At 39.3% G+C, this 24,070-nt stretch overlaps 1 protein-coding gene across 5 annotated transcripts in view; it reads right to left on the bottom strand.

The window, feature by feature from the left end:
* Positions 1–12,060, bottom strand: part of atxn1a (ataxin 1a) — a 77,564-nt gene extending 65,504 nt beyond the window's left edge. For 2 of the 5 annotated variants that reach the window (XM_026299835.1, XM_026299830.1), the window contains exon 1: positions 11,931–12,059. The gene's annotated coding sequence lies outside the window, so the exon portion shown is untranslated. Of the gene's footprint in view, positions 1–5,283; positions 5,444–5,998; positions 6,115–11,930 lie in introns of all 5 variants that reach the window. The other 3 variants (XM_026299832.1, XM_026299834.1, XM_026299831.1) reach the window with 3 other exon arrangements.
* Positions 12,061–24,070: the final 12,010 nt, after the last annotated feature.

The raw sequence follows: 24,070 nt of genomic DNA, 5'->3' as shown, positions 1-24,070 counted from the left end.
CTAAAAATATCTCTCACAGAATTCAGATGAGAGTTTGCTTTTGAAGAACTCTGAACAGTAAACATATTACCTGGTCAAATCATATAATCATTATTAAGCAAGAGTTGGCAGTTAAACCCTGGAATTATTCAGTATTTTGTGATATTTGAAGTAAATGGGAGTTATTGCACGCTTTTTTTTTTAGGATACATCATTTGTTTTCCAACTCCATTTCAAGTAATCAATAATTTTGCAAAATAAGGACTTACTTATTTTGGAACCACAGCATTTTTCTCCCCACCCAAAATAAAACTTTAACAACCACGATTAAAGATCAAATATCTCTTGGTCAGATGGTCAGACATGGACATATTTTAGGCAGGCCCAGCTCACGGTGAGTCATACACAAATAATGGGAGTCAGGATGGAAATCTTCCATGACTAAGAACACTTTGGCCTGGGACACACAGCTGACATGGTTAATGATATGATAGTTACATGCATTCACAAGGTAAGTATACTGAATCCCTAATGCTGAATAAATATCAGAAATCATAGATAATTGTACTGTTCGTGTTTTAATATTAACGTATTATCCGGACTATAAGTCACATTGGAATATTAGTCACTTCTGGTGCAAATTACAGTCTTTCAAAAGAAATTCTTGACAAAAATGAGACAGCCTGAGCTGAGCTACATCTGGTCAAAAGCATGCTTTTATATCTCGTGGGGCTTAGAAACATAAAATTGTATAAATGAGTAGAGGACATGAGCTTATTACTTTTACGAGGCCTTGTGAAACTGTGGCTCAGTTTTAAAAGATTAGGAATAAACAACAATATAAACCCTACAAATCTCTTCTCCAAAGCTGGACCAGAGGCGTCTAAGCAGTTTTACTATTGGTGGACTCTAATCATGTGTCGCACTTGACAAACACACTTAGGACAGAGAAAGACCTTTGTCAAAAGTTCAAATAGAAACCTGCAAATCCAGCAGCTTCTTAGCAGACTTGTGCAAGGTTTCTGAGAAACAGATCACAGGGCGTTTGAGGGAGAGTTTCTATGTCATGATCTGGGCATTGAAAAAAGAAAAAAAGCTTTTGCAATCTGCAATTTGTGTCAATCATTGAACATGTGTATGTGTAGATTTTGATTGATCATTCTGCAGAAAGTGGGTGCGTCTGTTTCAACATCATCTCCAGATAAACAGAAAAAGTAGAGGTAACACTAATGATCACTCTCTAGATAAGCTGTTATGAAATGCAGATAGCCTGTGGGTCATGTTGATAAAGCACAGACGTGTTGTAGGTCAGCAAATAGGACGTGAAGCAGAGCCTACTCACACTTGCACATACTAAAAACATTTACATGCACATTTTAATGTACTTAGTTATTATTATTTACTTCACTATTATTATTTTACAAACATGCATGCACAATAATGCAAACACTAACACTTATTATTACATTTTATCATGATTTTAATACAATTAGCTGTAGTTGAGGGCAAAGGTTACAGAGTCCTCATCACATAATGCAGCTTACACTACAATATAAGACGTCGTGAAATGGCTTGAATTTTGGAAATTTGAAAGCACCATGTCCTCCAAATGCAAACATGTAGCCTACCTCTAAAACAAACTCCGCCTTGTGCTCAAGTACAATACCTTGTGTATAAGCTATAAAATTTTGGAAAATACATGAGCATTTCTCATGTACAATTAATAACAACTTTCTCACATGGTCCTAGCAACCACTGCGCATTTAGAAAATGATGCAAACAAGTGGAGTGAACATACTGTGTAACTGCAACAGCTGTTAGCTGATGTTCATTATCAGAGTGAATCATAGTGGTCCTCAAATATTTCAGCATCAGTCTAGTTGTAGAGTGAGAGTCATGGGGTTCAGATGAGCTGGACGAAAACTCTAATTGAGAAGTGTATGTCTGCTGCTGGGTTTTCTTTTTTTTTTTTTTTCAGAAGCTTGTGAAACCTCTTCTTGTTCTGTGCCTAACCAAGAATCAAAAAGCTATAGAAAGCTCATTGAAGTTGTAAATCAGCTGCACATTAGGCACTCTGAACATTCTCTGTCTAGTATATATCTAAAGTTGTGTGGTTTACCCAAAGCACAGACAAGCCAAAACCAACCAAACGATTATTACCATGGGTTTATCAAGGGACATTGCAGATAATGTGTTGGCTCTTGCACGTGACAATCTCCTGAATAACCTCAAATTTTATCAACAGAGGTGGGATTCACCAGTCAGTTGAATCCAACCAAGACCCAAATTCAGAAATATTAACATTTGTGCATCTGCTTCTGTAGTTAATTAATGTCCCAAAAAGGTACACTACTGGTCTTCCACAAACAGCACACAAGGACCCTTCAGGTTAATAGTAAAAAGGTCTTTTACCTGATCTAATCTGGTACCAACTATTTGGATATTTCTAATAAAAATGGCATATCTAAACTATGAGATCTTATGTGTTCATAATCTGTAAAGACGTAGGGTATTGCTGTCTACAGTTTCTAGTGTTATATAGTACACAGTGTTTCAAAGCCCTATTTGTGTGCTGCAGTGACGGCGGTTATGACAGGTGTATTTTGTTCCAGGTTTGACACTCTGAAACATCATGAATTTTGCAAGCTCTTACTCATAATGACTGCAACCTTGACCCACATGCACACACAATTCCTGCCCCCTTCACACACAAGACCACACGTAAGTGTGTATGTTATCCATGAAGTGCCTCCTAAAAGGGTTACACCCCCTCTGTACTCCCACCTTTCAGCAGTAGTCTACAGTAAGGTAGCATGTCCTGTCAGACTGCAAATGCACTCAGCTATCCATCTAAGGCATCCACACCAGAGGTAGTGTGGGGGTAAATTGCTAGCGGAGCTAATGGCACGTCATGTAGCATTAAACCAAGTTGACTGAGCACTCGGCTCAAAAACCAAAGCACAGGGCTGGAAGAGGAAGGGGAAGACAACTACCTTTTCACTCAAAAATATTGTCTGTTGCTGGGTTTTGAGGCTAGTTGGTGGTGCGAGGTTTGATAGGAAGTGGGAAGATCTGCAGTTTTTTTTTCTTTTTTTCTTTCTTTCTTTCAGGTTAGTGGTTAACGCTGCATATCCGACAGACAACCAGACTATGAACCCATTCAGAATTTATCTTGATGCATGATGTTTTCGAGTGCTGTGAGGAAATATTACTAAAGCTCTCAGAATACATTACCGATCACACATTGTGGTAAATGTGACATGGAAACTCACTATTTTTTTTTATCTGGGTCATATCATTGGAGGAAAACAGCAGAGAGTACAGCTGCTGTGTCAACACCTGACAGTAAAAGTTAAATCCAGTCAATTTATTTGCAAGGCCTTTGATCAATGTCTCTGTTCAAATGGAAACAGCAACTGAAACCAGAGACCAAGTTGATATTTGCATTAAAACATCAATATGCAGAAGAAATCATTAGGTAATTTTAAAGGGATTCGACCTACCAGAATAGTTAGGATGGATTACTATATCAACAACAGGATGACACATCAGAATCCCCAACAACATCAGCTTGGTTGCTCTAGTGGACTAGAGTTGTAACCAGTTCCTTTTCTTTACACCTCCAGTTTCACCTGAAGCGAAATATTCTCTATGATACTGATGACTCAAAAACTACCCGATACTCTGTGACTTTCTGAGAGCTGACATCTGGGAAGCTGAAAGGTTCCTGGAAGAACCATTAAGATTATGGAATGCACAAAAATTGTTAAATTGAGTTATTTTGGTCTGATGAGGATGCCTAGTTATTTCCCATTAGGTCGACTTTCTTTCTACCACAGGTATTTTCCCTGGGCAAGCCCCTGAAATGGGTGTGCACACTATCATAAGCACAGTGCAGTATGCACAAGGGCTTTATTTTCTGACTGTGTGAATACAAGTGTGTGTGTGTACAAATGCGGCTCTTTTAGAGTACACACTGCCCTTAACTATGTGCAGTACAAAGCAGGGATGACACTGAGGCATTTTGCAGCCAAGTTGCCTCCCCTACTGTGGCACTTAAAGGTAGAGGACAATGTCAGAGAAGCAGACCTGGCCAGGGCACAGTGAAACCTCACATTAACCTCATTTATATGTGTCGTAGCTAACCGTCTGACCCTGCTACACACTCTCCCTAATGAACACACTGGCAAAAACACACCCCTGAGCTGCGGCAGACACCAACACTCGCACAAGCATAAAAATACCTAATTAAAGGCAAAAATGAAAATATCTACACAGCAGTTTTATGCAGCTGATGATATGTGAAAAAAATAGTATTATACCTGACAAAGGCAAATCATCCTAACACGACCCAACCCATAAGAGAGCCCAAGATCAAAATAGAAATAGATGACTATTAAAATACTTTCTAAAGTAAGTCTGTAAAGAGCAGGACAATATTGGATTTTCTTTATTATATCGGTAAAGCACAATGCACAAAACTGAATTATAAAACAGAATTATATTTGATATTTTTTGCTATATTTGTCTTACCCTGTGCTTTTGTGACTGCACCCAAAGCAGGAATGATGCCACCATCTTAGAACATAATTTATAGTTCCAATTAAGTTGCCACTTCTCAGCCAACAATGTATAGAATCAAGTTAGTTTCAAGGGATGGTTTGATACTCCTGACACAACAGTAGCAGGCCAATGGAGAGGCTTTGTAAAAATATAGTATTATCAAAGTGTACTGGTGTTGTAATTGGTGATGGACTCATGGGGCCCATGGGCAGGCAGGGAACATCCTGGTCTTATCTCAGCAGCAGTGTTTGAGCACACCTCCCTGACTGTCAGAGCCAAATGCCCGTTTACCAGTGTCATGAGCTTACCACATGGCTAAAGGAAGGAGCAGAAATTATAGGCAGTCACCCAGCCAGACGGGTATCCAGAAAGCTTGTCAGCTAGCTAGCCTGCAGCCAAGCATTCAGTTAACTGTCCAGCCAGATGAGGCTGATCCCCAGCCAGTCAGCCAGTCATCCAGCACAAAAGATAATCTGGCCAAGCCACAATTATTAACCAGCCAGCCAGTGGGATAGACAGACAGACAGGCAGAGAATGCCAGCAATCTAGTCACGCATCCAGCAACTGCACCATTCAAACTGCACCACAGTTTCTGAGGCAGGACATAGTTTCAGCTTTACGGACACTGTTTCAAATATTGCCTGTGGTTTAGCTACACAGGCTTGTCTCAGTCTGTCATCCAGTGCCCACCCATGTTTGCCCCTGACCATATGGTGACCTCAGTCCAGTGCTTCCACATACCGATGTACTGTCAGTCAGACATGGATGGAGTTTTGCAACTGGCCCACAACATACTGGAATTCAGGACTTCACTGCACATGTCACATCACAAACCATCAGAGAATGGAGATGTTCTGGGATGCACTGTGCCGTCTCTACCCATACTGCCATGTGCTGTGTCCTAAGGAGTAAACAGTAGTAATGGAAAGCAGGTTTGTGCCAAGAAAAGCATTGGTGAAGGGAGGGTTTTGGTATTCCAGGGATTGTTTCTATCACTGGCCATTTTCCTGTTATTGAATTCCTTTCTCTCAATACATATCCTCCCTACTCTGACTGAAGGCATTGTTGATACCCAACACACCCACCTTGGAGATGAGGATCTGGGCACGTTGCAGAGGGAAAAGCATCAATACAAAAATAGGGGTAAACAAAAAGTAATTTTTTAAATCAACTGTACACTTTTGACTGATGTACCAGGTCCTCTTTAACATTAGATAGTTTCATTTTGGTTCAACATAAAATGCTGCCCTAACTAAATAAACTGACTTAAATCATCCTAACAATTGGTCACTTGCTTCTAAACTTCAACCATAATCTTTACACAGAAACATTCATAAATGTAATGCTAATGTTCATCATTAGAAATTATTCAATATATACAGATACAATAGGTATGAACTCCAATTCCTAGTATTCTTCTTTCATCTGTCCTCCTCATCACTACTGGGCTGTGTACCAGGTTGTCAGCTTATCCCTGTCCTGGGCCTGGAGCTCTGTGGGGAAGAGAGGAGTCTACAGGAGCTGTCTGACTGCCAGTCAGTGTCAACTGTCCTCTGTAATCCTCTACTGCCTCTGATAAGGATAAGAGAGGAGAGGAGAGGACAGGAGAGGAAGAATGTGTAAAAGCAAGTAATGCATATTTGGAATATTGAAAGGAAAAACAGAGGCAGAAAGGTAGATGACACAACAATATGCTTTTGAAGTGGGGAGGAGAAATCTGATTTAGAGAAGGGACTTGAAGAATAACAATTCCAGTTTTCAATCCCCAAAAACGTGCTCTGGCTGTGTCACTGACCAAGCCACAGAAGAAACACATTAGAGCCACTGCTCTATTATGCACTATATAATACCATTAAACAAACCACATCTGAATATCCTATGAAGGCTGAGCTGTTGTCAGTTAGTTTCTACTTCATTTAACTTGGCCCTCAAAAGACCAGTGCTTAAAACCCTTTCCTCTTAGCCAGGCTTTGCTTGGAGTATGATCAAATATGAATCAAGGCAGAGAGAGCACAGAGGAAACATACTGAATTAACTATTGCATGATGATTTACATGAGGTATCACATTTGATGTACAGCTTGGGCACAGATATCATCTTTCGAGAGAGTTTATGACACAGCACTGGGGATCTTAACTAATTTGCTGAGTTCTGCTTGATACAGGAAAGCAAATGTGTAGCCTGAAAGCTTTTCTGTTTGCATGTATGAGCGCTCTGTCATTGTTTAGACACCATACATTCTGGAGTTCAGTCCAGTTTAGGCTTTTACAGAAACCTGTCTTCCATACAGAGAACTGTATATCATGTCAGCTAAACTGGCAGCCATTACAGAGACAAAGCCAACAAACTGCTGAACTAAGTCTCAAAGCCAGCTTCCCTTTTTTACATGGTTATTGAGCCATGCAGCAGCTTAGTGACCCAACAACATAACACAGGTTTGTAGGATGGCTTTAGTCATCTGACCCTCTATTTTCTCACCCTCTTTCTCTCTCGCTCTCTCCCATTCAGACACTGGTACAATGGTGATCATTCAGAAAATTGGTATTGATTAGTCTGCCACTATAAAATAAAGAAGCAAAGAAACAAGGTCACAAAGACTGCAAATTTGTATCTGTATTAGTAATGTGCTCATAAACACACAGTAAACACTCAAAAATACTGTAAAGTGATAAATAGTCCCATCCATACTTTAGGTTGAGATAAGTATTTTGACTGAAATAAAAAAAATTCTAAATCTGGCCATAATAAGTGGCCTCACTGACCTTTATTTCACCAATGAAACTGTGTCATTCTATTATCTGTACTACTTCATAGTACAGACAAATAGCAGCCTTAAGTTTATACATGGTATCGCTATTAAATTTCAATTGTTGTCCCATAAAGACAGCCAGACTAAGAAATAGTGAAGACTGTGCACTAAGCAATAAAAGTACACACAATCACACATGGTGGAATGTTCTTTCACTCTCATTGATCCCCTTTAAAAGCAATATACTGTGTGTGAGTGTGTCCTTTCTCTTGGGTGCATGCACATGGACTCATGAATAGAGGAGGATGAAAGGAAAAGCTGAAAAGGTCTGAGCGCACTGCATGGTTCAACCAGACAGCTCAATCTCTTGATCTGCCCCCACTCCCACCCACTTCGCTTTACTTTTTCAAAATCACTTTTCTCACTCACACACACACACACACGATTTTATTGTCCCACTTCTAACCCATACCAGCTATGCAGTTCTTTTCCTTCTCTCTGTATTTCTTACTTCTTGAATAAAAAATAAAAGAAGACAACCAAAGATTGCCCTATAGAGTCTGGTGTGAATGCAGAAATATTACATTATTTTCATTATCATTTCATTATCAAACATAAAGATTTGTGTGAAAGTTAATAAAACTGTGACACCAAAATCAGAATAAGAATAGGAAGGAAGGAGTCCAAAGAACAATGTTCAATCAATATACTGTGCACTTTATAAAGCATATATTCTTTACACCCAGTTATTACCGGGAAATGACTCTCTGTCTCTCCCAACAACACTGTGCAAAAATAACAAAATTTATTTTCCTACTTTCCCTTACAAAGACAGCAAATTCCAAAGACAAAGACAACACTCTAGCATAAACTAGCAGATGCGTGTATTCATGTGTGTTTTGAGTGTGTGAGCCAATGTGCACATATAGCTCTGACAAATGAGCCAAGCTCAGTTAAATGGCTTGTGATTAGGACACATTGGCTTCTAATTGCCTCTCATTACCATTTGAAAGTGAGTGGCGGCTGGAATCAAAGGCTATGGTTGCAATGGTAAAGTGTATGTGCATGTGTGTGTGTGTGTGGTAGGTGGGAGGAACAGCACGCCTGATTCACAGTGGCATGACAGCACAATAGAGCACTATAGTTTGGTCTTTTCCTATCACAAAGCCTTTGTGTTCAACATCATAACTAAGACAAAGCCCAGGCTTTAAGAAATCTGAAAAAATATTGAGCCTACAATGCTTGTGGACCTAATCAAAATCTTTGACACTCCAATCTAAAATTCCTTGAACTCTTTTTCCAACTGTTGACCAACAACAGTTACTCTCTCTATTCTTGCTTAAATATAGTTTCTTTGCTTCACTCTCGCTCATTCTTATGGCCAAAGTAACTGGACATTTAAGCATTTCAGTATGTTAGTTTTAAACATGCCCACTCAGTTTAACAAACCATCTTATTATTGCACACAGCACCCAAATTTCTTTGGACAAAATCACTGTGCAGCTACACAGCTGACACTCCACCCCATCACTATTCCCTGTCAAAACTAAGCTTTTAACATGTGGTCATTTAAATTCTACTAAAACAACCATCCTTTGAATGACCAATTCAGTACACCTCTTTAATACAGAACAGCTTCTCTCAGTTATGACCAAGAAACAAAAGACCTTTCTGTGGTGTCCAACAGGGATTATCCCTGGGTCCTCAATGCTTTATCATCTAACTCCTGCCTCTACTGTCTATGCAAATGAAACAGAAACAAACACCTATTGAGCAGTTACCTCTCTGCTGAAGTTTTTTTTTTTCAAATATACCATAATTCTACATTATAAATTACACTATGGATCACCTTAAATCAGAAGGAAGGTAGAAAGATATCTACATTTTGAGTTTAGGAAGGTTTATGAATTATCAATATCAGAAGACCAAATTCATGACCACCACAAAGGATATGATTTCTTTTATTACTGTATAACTCAGATCCCATCAACAGTAAGCATGGGCAGTGCAGGTGAGACCAAGGTGCAGTTTCGCCAAAATCTGTAAAAATTTGGTGTATATTAAAGAGTAACCAGCTGGAAAAGCACAGCTGGTAACCACCAGAACTTTGAGAGATTAAGGCGCTTTCTAGATAACAATATTCCAATGTTGTTGTCTATGAAGGGTCATTGATATCCATCCCACTAAATCATAAAAAATACAATGCTGAGTAAGAGACCTTGCATTTGTAATGAAATGCAATGATGCACTTTAAGAAAACACTGGACCTGTTTCCTAACACACAATGTTGTAATCGAGTGAACGACAAAGCAGCAGAAACAAATAAACAACTATTTGCAGTTTGATTTAATACTTAAAATGACAGCATCTGTCAGCAAACTTGTATCAGGTATTACATTTTATATAAATATTGTTTTGGCTGACACTGGACTAGGTGAATACTGGGTTGAAAAAGGTGCTTGCTATAATTATCTCAAATATGTATTTTTACCACACTTTTGCTAACTAAAGCAATAGTCTATCATTAAGTAGCACTGGCCAATGAAGAAACTGCAGGGAGGCATAACCGGATGTTTTTCAAGATTTGTAAAATAATATTTATATGACAAAATTCTGGGTGTAAATATATTTTTAAAGACAAAATTAGATGTGTTTTGGGGTGTGCTGCAACATGAAATATGTTGCATATTAAGAACATGGATTTTTCAAGTAAATTACAAACTAGTTTCGTTCATGGTGTTCAGGTGAGGAGCTGACACACAAAAATGTCAATCTTTAAAACTGCTGTTAGTCAGTTACACATCTGTAACTATTCACCTGCCTGTGCCATAAATCGATTAACCAGCTCCAGGTTGTCCATAACTCAGCTGCAAGACTCTTGACTGGAAAAAGTAGAATTGACCGTATCACTCCTGTTTTAGCTTCCTTGCACTGGCTCCTGGTACGTTTTAGGACTGATTTTAAGATTTTATTAATAACTTTTAAAGCACTGCATGGCCTTTCTCCAAGTTAGATATCCCAGCTGTTAAAGCTGTATAAGCGTGCTTGTAGCCTGAGATCCTCTGATAGAGGTCTTCTATGCATCCCTGATGCTAGAATGAAAACCAGAGGTGATAAAGCCTTTGCAGTTAAAGCACCCAAACTCTGGAATGACTTACCTGAGGAAATAAGATCAGCTGATGCAGTACCATCTTTTAAAGCTCTCCTTAAATCTCACCTTTACCAACAAGCCTTTCCTCATCTCCTTTAAATGGGGACGCCCTCTTATCCTCCATAGTATTTAGGATTTTGTTGTTCTTTTATGCCTTATATTGTAAAGCACTTATGTAACATATGTTTAGAAAAGTGCTCTATAAATGCATTTTATTATTATTAGCCACACATGCATTGTGTATACCCAATAATGAGGTAACAATTTTAGCCTATTAGATATACTTAGACAATTTTAAAAATTTTTCGATTGGGTTCACATGTATAAGATATTTGCAATGTAAAAGCCCCCCTTTAGGATGACTATCACCATCTTTCCCCAAAGAAAAGCAACTAAAAAAAGCTACATGACATGTTTTGAAATAAACAAGACATTATCAAAATAAATCTTAAAAGCGTAATTGCAACCATAAGGAAAAACTCTAGCTTTATCATTACTATTATTTTTTAATCTTCATCTGAAATGTGCATCCATCCACTTGGTCTCATCTAGATGCTATATTAAATCCATAATGTGAGTGAAGCAGAGGCTACCACCTGGGACGCATAGCCTACCGTGAGAGCAACTCGGAGGTGTAAACAGAGTAAAAATAGCCGGCTATCACAGGCTTCCCTACAGTCCCGTTATATAATGGTCCAAGCCAGGATGAATGACATCACGGGTAGTCCAGCAATCACAAACCCTATGTCCTTTACAACCAGCTGGCGATGTAAAACGCTGTGTAGTAACATGCCACATAGGCAACAATGTAGTCAGTGGTCGGAACATGCAAAAACAGACGGAAGTAGGTTTTTACAAACACTGGTCAAATTGTGGTGGAGTGGTTACTTGTTCTTCGTGTTTTCTTTTTTTTTTTTTTTTTTTCGTGTAGAGAAAACACTTCCGCGATGTGAAGCGTAGATAAAATTGTAATGCTTTGACAGTCCTTGTCAGAAAGAGAAGAGTTTAAAAGAAGAAGTATGAGGCTTGAAGCGACGGTATTTAGCAGTGTTTGTCGCTGTTCGTCGGTAGGAAATAGTCTGCAAAGCGCAAATGTTTGAGCCGAGGTCGAGTGGCGCAGTTACTGGAAGTGCAGCGCCAGCCCGACACCAGCTCGCCCGGCGGACGCGCTCCTCGCTCGGTCAGAATCCTGCCAACCCCCCGCTCTCTGTCGCCGCACTTAAACACAACTTTGCGTTTTCGTTCAGAAATGACAAGTATACACACCCGTACCCCGCACGTTGCTGCACTGTTTGGCCACTTAAAAATAGGTCAGAGGGCGAAGTAAACATTTTCCAAGGCTTTGAAGTAAACCAGAGCGTCAGCGCCACCCAGCCCAGCTCTTCCAGCCATTTTTCTCCACACAGCCCCGAAAAAGAAAAGTGTCACGGAGAAAGCAATGACAGCTTGGCGAAACGAGCACTGAATGAATAGTTTTGCGATACTTACTGAAGGGTGTAACGGGCTGCTGAGTTTGTGTCTCTCCTTGTTGCCAGGGCTCCCCGGCTCTGCTCCGGCGCTGACGGTGGAAAGTGTGTCCCCTCCTAATGATGTCTGCAGCGCTCAGCTAATAGCTCTCTGCCCCCACCGTCAGAGAGAGAGAGAGAGAGAGAGACACACACACACACACACACACACACACACACACACACACACACACACACACACACACACACACACACACGGGGGGGGGGGGGGAGACAACTTCAAAAACATGGAGCACTTTGAAAGTTACTCATGCAAAAATAGTAGAGGACACGGAGCAGAACAAACAGCGACAGAATTACAAGATAAATTCAGCTGAGATTACTGATCACTATTAGGTCAATTGTGTTCGAACGTATTCATAACATAGGCTTCATTACTTATGGTAAATTCCAATAGTGAGTGTGTGAATGTAAGAGACAGAGAGATAAAAAGGTTTGTATTCCTAAATAATGGACTTATGTTTGATATTCTAAGATTTTATTCTAAATAACCAGTGAGATCTAAAACTTTCTTAATGCAATCACACACAAAGTTGTGATTATTTTAGAACTTGTCTTCAATCCAGTAACTTCATATGTAATAATGTAACACCAACAGGCACCACTGTGACGCATAATGAGGACTTATTACCTTCAGAAAAAAAAAGTACTATACATAGCTTTATAAATCATCGTTTTGGATATGAACTGGGGTGCCATTTTTGATAATGAAAAACAAATTTGACACAGTTAATAGGGCAACTACTTTTTTTTTTTTTCAAAACTTATCCCTGGCAGCTTTTGCCATGAGCCCAGTCCTGCTGAGGGTATGATATCTTTACTTCTCAGTCCACATGAACCCTTTCAGAGCACTGCTGTCAGCAGGCCAGAAGGTCATGGCAGGCATTTTAGGCTCCAGAGCTCAGGATCTTACAGTGAATCAGCTCAGCTGAAGGCAGTGACTGATAGTCAGCTGACAGTGAGAAGGTGGAAAATTTTGGCTGCTGTGTTTTCACATAGCCACAGAAATACACAAAATCACCAATACTGGGAAACATGTTGATGAAAGACATTTATATATGCATGTCATGATTCAGTTATTAAAAAAACAGCTGGTTCTGTACAAAAGTACTCTGTCATGTAGTTTGTTATTTTAAAAGGCCAGTGAGGTTTCTTCAGCTTGTTTTCTTGATATAACATGTTATACCAGTATGAAGCAAAATTCTGAAAGACTTTAAGATACTGTTGCTGATAAAAGAAATGGATAAAGTCAACATTAAAGAAGCATGTACCCAGTAAACCCCTCTCCTCTGCTTTCAGTGATTTTTTTTTATAACCTTGACCTCTGTGACCTCCTCCAGATTTCCAACATGGCAGCAAGTGTCTTTGCCCTTTTTGTCACAGGAGAGTGCAACCTGACACTGATCATGACCTGCAAGGTGCACAAGGCTGCAGAACGGCGGGCAAACAGGGATGTATCCCACTCCATGCCAGTCACTCAATGAGTGGCCTATTGTCCAGCACCCTATTGTGCCCTTGTCACATGCATGCCAAACAAAGAGACAGAGAGGTAGGCGGCCCTGTGTGCCAGGAGGCTAGCATTACATTCACAGCCTGGACGCATAGAAATGAAGAGACAGTCTGGTGCTAAATGGACTTTTATGTTTGAATGGAGTCAGGGATGAGGAGTTTCAGTTTGTATATTTACCATGCAGACTATGCTGTTTGATGCCCTTCAGTGCTCCCTGTAGCATCTCATTGTTTGTGACATAAGGAAACAGAAACAGTAATTTTGTGACAATTTGTCTTAAATAAATCACCAAACGATCCCGGTTAGTGTTTTAAAAATAGGTTTGCTTATTGTCTTGCTAGGTCACAAAACTGCATGCACATACATATTTACATACACTCAGGCATGTACTTGAACCAGTCTTAACTCTTTTGTTCCACTCTGCATGTACTTACAGGTATACACCTACTCACTCTTACAGTGGACTGATGAAAGGCTCAGTATATGGAAAGCTCCAGGTGTGACTAGCAGTGAAAAAGGACTAAAACATGATGCGTACATGTAGGTGAAGTCAGTTCAGCAGTAGCCTGTCTACCAAAGACTCCATCTGAATTACTCACACCGTGCAGTGTGCAATACATACTGCAGTTGCGTGTCTGAAGTGGAGGACCATGGCGTGCTCGAGGAATAATAAAGAACTGCTCCCATAGGAGGAGCAGATTCTTCGAGGGTTGGGTTACTCCCTAGAGATGTACCTGTGTTCTTTGTAGGAGGTGTGAACAGTATGCTGTCAGGGACAATAAAGTGTACCAGGTGTGGCCTGTACAGAAAAAGCATTGAGAAATGGAAGCTGGCTGCTTAAACTACTATTGGTATCTTGTGAAATGACTCATACTTTTAATGTCAATGCATTTTTTTTTTCATCTAAGTAATTAAAAATGTACTGCCTTAGTATTTGTGTCACTTTTTTACATCTGAGCAATAACCAAGAAAAAACTCTATTCAACCAAATACATTCAACTAAATAAGAAGCATCCACTTGACTGACACGAACAAAGAATTTAACACTTCACCTGGGATATGAATAAATAACACACTGGACTTAAAACATGCACTGAAGCAGATGAATAATTAATCAATGCCAGCCTTTCGAAGGAGCTCTTAAGTGATTTTAAAAGATTTTAATGGTCATCCCTTCTTTATTGGGCAGTAACAGAGCATCAATGTTTGTGGTAAATGCCACTTAACACAGTACAGTAAGCTACTGAACACTGCAGGCATTTAAATCCTTGCATTTTCTTCATTTCAGTGTGAATTTTGCCATTTACCTGCTCAGCCAATGTGAAAAATAAGCAGGAGAAAGAGCAGGCCACTGCATCGACATGTCAGCTCTTTACATTCTCTGCAAAATCCAATAAGGACTTTCTTAGCAGAAGAGGAACGTTTCTCCTGTATGCTTTGAAATCAGTTGTCACTTCAGATTTCAAGGCTACAGCATGTACAGAAGTTCTCTCTTCACACTGGGGATTTTGTGTCTCACAGCTGCTCACTGCTCCCCCTTTTGTTTAAATGTGGAACTGTTTTCAAGTCCTCAGATACTAGACAGGATTTTATGCAACAATATGCAAGGGGAATAAATAGTGTTTCACACATGAAAGTGTTTTATTCTGTGGGAATTGGTTTACATTTTTTGTCAAATGCTGTCACATTAATTAAAATAACATTCCTCCTTCAACACTGCAATGTGTTTTAGCCATTTATCCATTACTGTTTACTGTGTATTTCAAGTGTTTTTTATTTATTTACATATTTATTCAGCTATAATTTCTGCTAAAATTTCTGCTCGCTCCATTTCTGTATGAGGTCTAGTCTAAAGACTAACATTGTTTTGGATTCTTTTTAGGCTTATTTTTCTTTTCATAATAAAAAATAGAACAACCTAAAGTATCAACTTCACCTCTCACATTCAGTTGTTTCCCACTCTTTAAACTGTATCCTGTACAGTAGCACCGATAATAATGCACCTTAGCCACATGTGGCATTTCTCCAATGAATTCTAAACTTGAAAACCTTAGATCCGCATTCAGCAGCATGTGGGAATGAAAACCTCAATAACTTACCATTTTTTTTCACACCATCTCTCTAACAGCTACATTACACAGATTTAGAGTTGCCCTTGCAAGTGTAATCCTACAATGAATGTCTACTATCAGCTAACCTGTTCTCATACACCTTCACAATTCTGCAACAAGGGAGAATGAAGCGCGAGGATTAGGATGCAAAGAGAGTTTCCTAATCTGTGTATTAACAGCAGCCAATTGAATCAGGCCGTTCTGGGCAGGCAGATTTTGGAAAGTAATCTGGAGTGCCTTAAAGTGGCCTGTATAAAAATACCAGGCCTAACTGGAATGAAATAAAAAAACATTTAGATTTAGATCACTTAGATATACATATGTCTCACACAAGCATTCACACAGTGTTTCTGCTTTTTGCACATGTATGTATACAAGCAGGTTCTCAACAAGTACTGCTGCAGATCAGAAATGACATTAGGTTTTGGATAGAGAAGACTGAAAAGCAAGGCACAGAAAAAAGAAGAGTGCAGTGTGTGTGTGTGTGTGTGTGTGTGTGTGTGTGTGTGTGTGTGTGTGTGTGTGACTAACAGCCGGGCTCTCTGTGTATGAAAAAATAATTGGCTCTTAATTCTGGACCTAGAACTTATTATTAATCTGCTGCCTTGCTAGTTGAGACTGCAATATTACAGGGACATGGAATGTTTTTCTATTTATTATACATACTCTGATTTGTTGTTTTACCCTTTGCACTCCTTACTGAAACCGCAAACCATATTGGTGGTAATATTTCATTTCACTTTCACCCTTATTGTAATTCTGTCTGCATAAGGTGTCTGCTACTTCTTTAATGTGATGTCTCTGTGTACCACCCTCTATCCCCAAAAATAAAAACACCAGCCTCTCATGTATCATAAATGAGTATGGTTCCTCAGCCATTTTTTTTTTTTTTGGCTTAATAAAGGCTGAAAAAATGTTTTGCCTGAGCCACTTTCCTCCTACTATGTGGTGACTTTAATTATTGACCAGGCTCTCCAGCACACTTTTGTGAACACAGAAACACCCTAGCATCAACATGTGCATGCATACCAACAGTGGTGGGTGATATCAGGACAGTTGACAGTCACTAACTCTGGGGTCAGCGAGAAGTCAGCTGGATAATAGATGAGTTTGAATGAGGCAGCCAACAAATCTGTAGCACTCGCCGTACGCCCTTGCCTGTCTGAATTTCCTTTTACTGTGTGTGACAGTGTGACTGTGTTAGGGGAACAGAGAGAGAAACTGACAGTGTGAGGAGCCAATTTTTGCAACACAAGTGATAGAACATTTGCACATATTCACTTCCTTGCCAAGAGTTACTGTAGATGAGAGGATTGTTACCACTCTTGTGCCTCTAGGGTAAATATGAAACTATAGCCACCAGATTGTTAGTTTAGGTTAAATATCCTGCCTGACTCTGTCCCAAGGTAACAAAATGCACTTGACAGCATGTCTAAGTTGCATTAGTTAGCATGTTATATGTTATTTGTATGATCTGTACTTGTAAAATAAATGTAGTTTTACAGTTTATGTGCCAGACTAAATCTTCAATAGGAGCAGTGATTTTCAGGAGACACAAACGACAGTGTTTTCAGTCTTCTTGTCTGTACGATGAAATGTCAAGCTATAATTTCAAACCATTTACTGTATGAAGACTAAAGGCCAAGGTGCTATGGTTTCCAATTTCTTAGAGGATTTCCTGGTTTTCTGTTTTATATAACCATAATTTCAACTGGATTTAGGATTGCAGTCCAGACAAAACACAAACCTGAAGCTATTGCTCTGTACTGGAAGTCAGATGATTACATTTCTTAGACTACATGAACAGTCATGTAATGATAACAATAATCAAGTTATTAATTAAGAAACAAAACAATAGCTGGCTGCAGCGCTTTATTATAGTAAATGTTGTCAGAGGACAGTAGACTGATGCAAATGCCCTGTCTTACCACATGCATTAATTACAATGCATTGTGGTTATCGATCAATACTATTTCTGCGGCTTTATTCTCTGACCACCATCATTAGCACCTTTGAAGAGGTATACCACTCTTACATGTCTATGGTAAAGATGTAGCTGGAGCCATCAGTCAGATAGCCTGGCTGAGCATAAAGACTGGAGACTGAAAGGAAGCAAGATAATGAACAAGCATATTTCCCAAAATATCAATATATTACTTAATATATTTCCCTAAGCCTCACTCTGCACCAATGATATTATTTTTTATCCATAAATTTACAGTTATGTTCCTTGAAGCACAGTTAGTCCACTATAGCCAGACCAGGTTAAAGTGCTTCCTTGCTCTCAATGTGCTCATTCAAGTGCAAATACCCAGCAGTTTTATTATTATTCAACAATAAAACCTGACAATGTGTTTGTTGTGTGAAATGCAAATTCCCGGACTCTGATGCAAACTCTAAATAAAAACATCCTCTGTATTTGTCATCTCCCTCACCCTTTCATTCTGTCAGCAAAGTTATCTAACCACTGTGCTCTTCAAGTGCAATTGGACGAAAACATCCACCCAGCCAGATCTGTCTAGACACTCGATTTCAAAGGCCTTTTAAAAACTTGAATCAATAAAGTTGCTGTCTCATCAACACACTGCTTCTCTCTAGCTGCTTGGCCACAAGAGGCCTGATAATATTGTGCTTGTACAAACTCTGCAGCACCAACAATTAATCTTTATCACCATGTCTCCATGTGCATGCCTAGTCATAGTCATACAGTAAGTGGGGGTGAAGCCCTCTGAGCGAGTGAGAGTCTCAGCGTGAAGTGTCTTCTGACTCTTTATGCTGGATGACAGCGAAATTTGATGTTTGTGTGCTTATGTGCGTGTGGGGGCCGTGTGGTTGTGGGAAAATGTTCTCACTTACCCTTGAGAGCTAATCACTGATGAAGGTTTTCAAATGCACAAGCTTACTGGTTCACTTGAGTGAAATGACACAACCTCCCAGAGGCCGCCGGCTGCATTGTCTGGTATTTACCGTACTGTACACAGAACATACATCTTTGTGTCAGATTCTGCTGTACAGGAAGATCTATGTGGTTTTGGGAGTTTAAACTGTACACTATAACGATGCCTTATTATGAGGTAAATCTGAAGGCTTTAACAGCTAAAGATACACTGTAAGATTCCTGGAGAATAACAATGAAACCAAGTTAAACAAAAATAGTATTTCTTTGGCAGGGTTTCCCCATGATGTTCATGTCAGCTGATAGTCAACCTCAAGTATGTGATGATTTCAGCTGAATGGATTCTTGTAATAAAATAGAAGTTAAGTCTTCAGATAAGGATACTGAGTTGATTAATACAGACATCCCACATTTGAGGATTAACGCCTATAAGAAGAAAAACCAAAAAGATATTATACTGGAAATTCAGGATTCAAATTAAAGTGAGCTGTTTTATTAGACCTGTAAATCCTGCTGTGTTTTCACTCTGCCCTGTTTTCATTATTGAGAAAACCTCTAGTCTCTATATCTATATTTAGCTTCTCTGGATTTTCTGTTTTACGTTGATTCTCTTATGTACGGGCTACTATATTGCAGGACACATTTAAAGCCTGACTATGGATCATCAACTGGCTTCAGTAGCCACAGGCAGATTTAGTTGATAAAACGCTATAGACAGTACAAAATGCAGGGCATACTTTGTCCTACAAATGACACAAGCTTACAGTCACTCCCTTTCCAAAGAGCATGTCCATTTGAGTCATGTATTGCAGTTGACGGTTTTCTGTGTGTGCGTGTGTGTGTGAGTGCGTGCACTGAATGCATGCTACATGACTCATGTACAGTGGAAAATTAGGGTTTTCCCAGTTCTTATAAATATCGCTGGCAGTGTACTGTAAACATGCCTAAATTATTTCAGCTACATAACTGGGACAAAAACACATTTCACCACATACTCAACCATACCATTGCACACACAACATCCTCCTTATGCAGCAGATGATTATGAAATCATGTACTAACTTACGTTGTGTATTGTGAAGTCCCTCAGTACTTTCCACGTACAAGAAGTGTCCTGAAATTACTAATGTTTCACATGAAACATCTTTGCTGCCTTGAATATTAAAGTCTGGAAATTCTTTGATTGGCCTTGTGTTTTTTTGGTGTATTTCCACTTACAGATAGCTCCTGATATCAGAAAGACTATTTAAGTTCCCAGCTTAATGTTTATGGTAAACAACATCACCACTTAATGAAAGGAAATGATCTGTGTACTTTTTTTGCATCTATGCATGCATGTGTTGTGTCTGTGTCTGTGTGTTTGAGCGTGTGCTTACTTGCTTGCCATGCTATTAATAGCAGACCCCCAGTGGCTGACCCTGCACTCACACATGTTGTCAGTCAGCACGCCAGATTATGACCCCATCAGATTGTTTTTCTGTTATCTGGAATGGGATTCCTCCCCCACTCACACATATACATTAATTATAACAGAATATACATGGTTATTGTATATAATGTACACTGTGAGGAAGACTGTTCATCCTGCAGTAAAACAGTCAAAAGCAGAGCAAACCAAGCAGACCGAATTCTGAATTCAGCTACTTTCTTGCTACAACTAATGCTAGCACAGTGAATATGATCAAAATGGGTTACTAAAATTCCAGATATGATGTGATGAAATCTAGATTGTTTGGAGGACAAACAACTTACATGCCACTAGTGAATTTAATCAGTTGCAGCTGAAAGCACATACTGAAATTTTAAATGTTTTTGTCTATATATTTCTCAGTGCCAAACAAATAATGAGGCAGTTCAGTTTTATATCATGCTGCTTGCTATTTTTATGTATGTTACTATGCGTGTTGAATTAAATTACTATTTTTGCCCTTTAGATCACGATTTTCCACCTTTGCTTTGCTATTCCTGTGCATTCCCCTGCCAGCCATCTCTTCAAACTACAGAACATGCACAAAGAGCACATGCATACATGCTGTCTGTCTACAGACGCCCACATCTACACATATGGACCTGTACTGTATATAGCACACCCACACTGACAGCTTCTCAAAAGACTATTTTAGATCTGTGAGTCCCCTGACATACGCTACATACCTCCACCAGGGGGAACCAAGTGGTGGGTCTGCTGATGATTCATCGGAGAGGCACTAATCCTCAGTTACTCGGGGCTGTCAGGGCCTGGACCCTGAAACACAGCCTGAAACACAGTCTCACACAGGGCACAAATGCTCTGCAGAGTCTGTCTGTTGGGGATTAAGGATTAAATGCACAACTGACTACTGTATGTTCAGTATGATGATATTAACCAGAAACACATTTTAAACTCTTAAATATCTGTCTGGACATGTAGAAATGCTGTATTTTGAAATTGTCTCACTCTGTGGATGTATTTCAGTCTAATGCTGCCCATTTTAATTTAGGTATAGACATTTTTTTACAGTTCACATCTCAGTCTGTGTAAGTTGTGCAAGAGCTTGCATGTGAAAAAATAATGTGCGTGCGTGAATTTGGAAGAGGGAGAGGCAGAAAGGGTGGGGTGCATTTGTGGATGTTAGGCAATGTAGAACAGCTGACAGTATTACTTTACAGGCACGCACACACACACACACACACACACACATTATGACACTGCACATTACTCTCTACTACTCTGTCATCTAGTGCTTACCACTTCTTCCTCCTCTCTACTTGTCTCCTCCCTCCTTCCACATATACTATAGTATTACATGCTCTAGTTGACAGCTCATGCCGAGCCAGCACATTCCACATTATTACTACTTCAGATGTTTGGGGCCTAGAAGCATGCTGATTGGCTGAGGAACCTCCTACACTGAGGCTATTGAGAGCCAATGAAGAGCCTGCTTTGAGGAGCAAGAAGACGATCAATTCAAAGGAACTCCCTCTGGTGGACAATACAGAGAATGCCTCGGTTGATCTAAACAAAGACAGGGCTTTCTGTTAATGGAACATAATCAAATATTCACTTCATAATGGAGGTTCCATTTGCATCCTAACATTTTCTCATATTTCCATTAGCCCTGTTATATTTGCACTCTTACCTTGTGCTCTGATACTTTTCCTGGCTCCTTCTGCCTTCCTCTCCCTCTGCTCAGCCAATATACTATTACTACTCTAATGCAATTTTCCTTTTTCCTTCTCTCCACATCCATCCCATTTACGCATCCTCTCACACTGTCCAGTCTGTCAATCACAGAGGGATCTTGCAGCACAGCCTTTTGCTGCCATGCACACATGCATAAGTGAACATAAAAATACCAAGTGAACTGAGCCACAAACGAAGGCACAAACGTGCAGGAATGGGTTACTTCAATAAAATACAGATAATACAGTTTTATGCCGATGCACAAAAAGTACTGGTCCTGGAAGTACTGGAAGTAAAAAGACCTGTTGCTGTGTCTCTGTAACAGGTTGCATTGTGGTCTCAAAAGCCTAGACAGACTTTGTGTGTGTGGTAGCTGAGAGTGGAGTGTCCCCTTAAAATTCAGATGGAAAGTTCAGATGGGATGTCTTAAATGTCAACTTTCACGTGTGTGTGTGTGTGTGTGAGAAAAGAGACTATAAATTTGACTTGTTTTACTTTTGGTCAAACACACACACACACATACAACAAATGTAATTAATGTTAAGGACTAATGTTACTTAGTCTTCATTCCCCTGTATACAAGTGAATATGATATTGTAATGATAGACTCATAATGATCTGACAATAATATTATATAATAAGTTTACTGCTTATAAATCAGATACATGTTTTTATTCTTTTATTTTATTTAAAGGGATTTTATTATTTAATTTTAATACAGAGTATTCAAAATTGGCCAAATTTACCAGATTACCAATAAATACCTTATCAAATTGCTTAAATATCTGAATACAGTTCTGCCTTTAAACAGTCAATTATTTGTGTTTCACATGCTGCATGGTCATGTTAACATTTTACTACTTCCTGCAGTTGGTTCCAACTTCACAATCACAAGTCAGAAAGTTAATGTATCTCCTCTGAGAAATACAGACTATTAAAGAGACACCTGAAGCGTTCAAAAACTCAGCAAATACACTAAACATACAGTATAACATGTTTACGTTTTGTGAAACAGCTTACCTTCAGTGCGCCAGTTCAGATGAAGCAGCCTCTTATAAAGCTGCATATTATATACATACTGCACTAAGCTCAAAAGCATTGTCACTCGTTCTCAAGTATTTTGTTTGTCTTTTAATGAAAACAACTTCAGTTATATGTATGTGGATGGGTGTGTATTTGTCTGTTTGCCTTTTGTGTGCGTGTTGATGTACTTTGGGTACGCAACAGAGAGCAAACAGAGAAAGCTGAGCTGTGCAGGGCATTGCTTGTATAATAACTGAGAGCTTTAGTGAGGCTGGTTGAATTTTAATAGAGTTCTGCGGGGTATTCCATCGCCCCTGGTCCCACAGCTCAGAGATCAGAGAGAATTTTCAAGCATGGTGTCCCTCAGCTTCTCACACTCACTCCTTCTCAGTCTTTCTTTCATTCCTTTACTTCTCATCCCATTTTTGCCACTCTCCCTTTTTTCTCATTTTTAAACTCCCTTTTCCAATCCTTTCCTTCCTCTTGGGCTTTTGTCTCTCTCTTAATCCCTTTCTGTGTCTCACACTTTCTGCTGCTTTCTCTCCCCCACTGTTTCCCTGTGAAATTTGTATTAGAGCCACTCGAGGCACAATTATTACTAAGCCTCTCTCAGTTCCCTGGCACAGAGAGCAACTCATGACTCTCAGCACAAAAACTTGGAAGTGAAGGACAAAATGCTGTGATGAACTTTAAAAATCATGCACAATGGCTGACACAATGTTTGGATAGCTTTTTTTTCCCCCCATGCAGACAGATTATATAACAGAAAGCTAATTTTCTCACTGCCTCACAGCCATTTAAGGAGTTTAATACCCTTTTACTCATATCTAAGTTCTACAAGCTGAAAATTTATGGAAGATGTTACACATTTATAATTCAGACGCTGCATTTACATATGTTCTTACACTTCACATCAGTATGTGAGTGCAGTTGCAACAAGTTGAGCTAATGATCCCTAGAGGCCAGGGTTTGAAGGAATTAGGAAAGGGAGATATGAAAGAAATGTACAGAAAAAGAAAAATCACAGCTCCTGGGCCACAAACAGCTGAAGATAACACATTTTAAAGTAAAATAAAAGTGAATGAATTAATAATAAAAAAAAAAGCTTAAATGTGATGTTGGCTGCTATTTGAGTCTTTTGTTTCATTTAATGTGCATGTTGGAGTGAGAAAGTTGGCAAGAGACTGGCGATGATTACTAATTCATAAGGATTAATGGTTGCTATTTAAAAACCTACCATTCTGAGGAGAGCCGAACCAACGCTGCGTCGTCCTACTGGGAATGTAAGACAAAATATGCCCCTGGCTGATCTTACATGAACACGGCGCATAAAAATTCAACTCTGCAGCAATTTGGCACTGAAAACAATTTTTTAAAAAGTGCAAATGAAGTCATGAAT

Source organism: Mastacembelus armatus, chromosome 11 (genome assembly GCF_900324485.2).
Source record: "Mastacembelus armatus chromosome 11, fMasArm1.2, whole genome shotgun sequence".
In the NCBI taxonomy this organism is placed as follows: domain Eukaryota; kingdom Metazoa; phylum Chordata; class Actinopteri; order Synbranchiformes; family Mastacembelidae; genus Mastacembelus; species Mastacembelus armatus.
The sequence above is the reverse complement of the archived record's forward strand: the minus strand, read 5'-3'. Positions and strand labels throughout refer to the sequence as shown.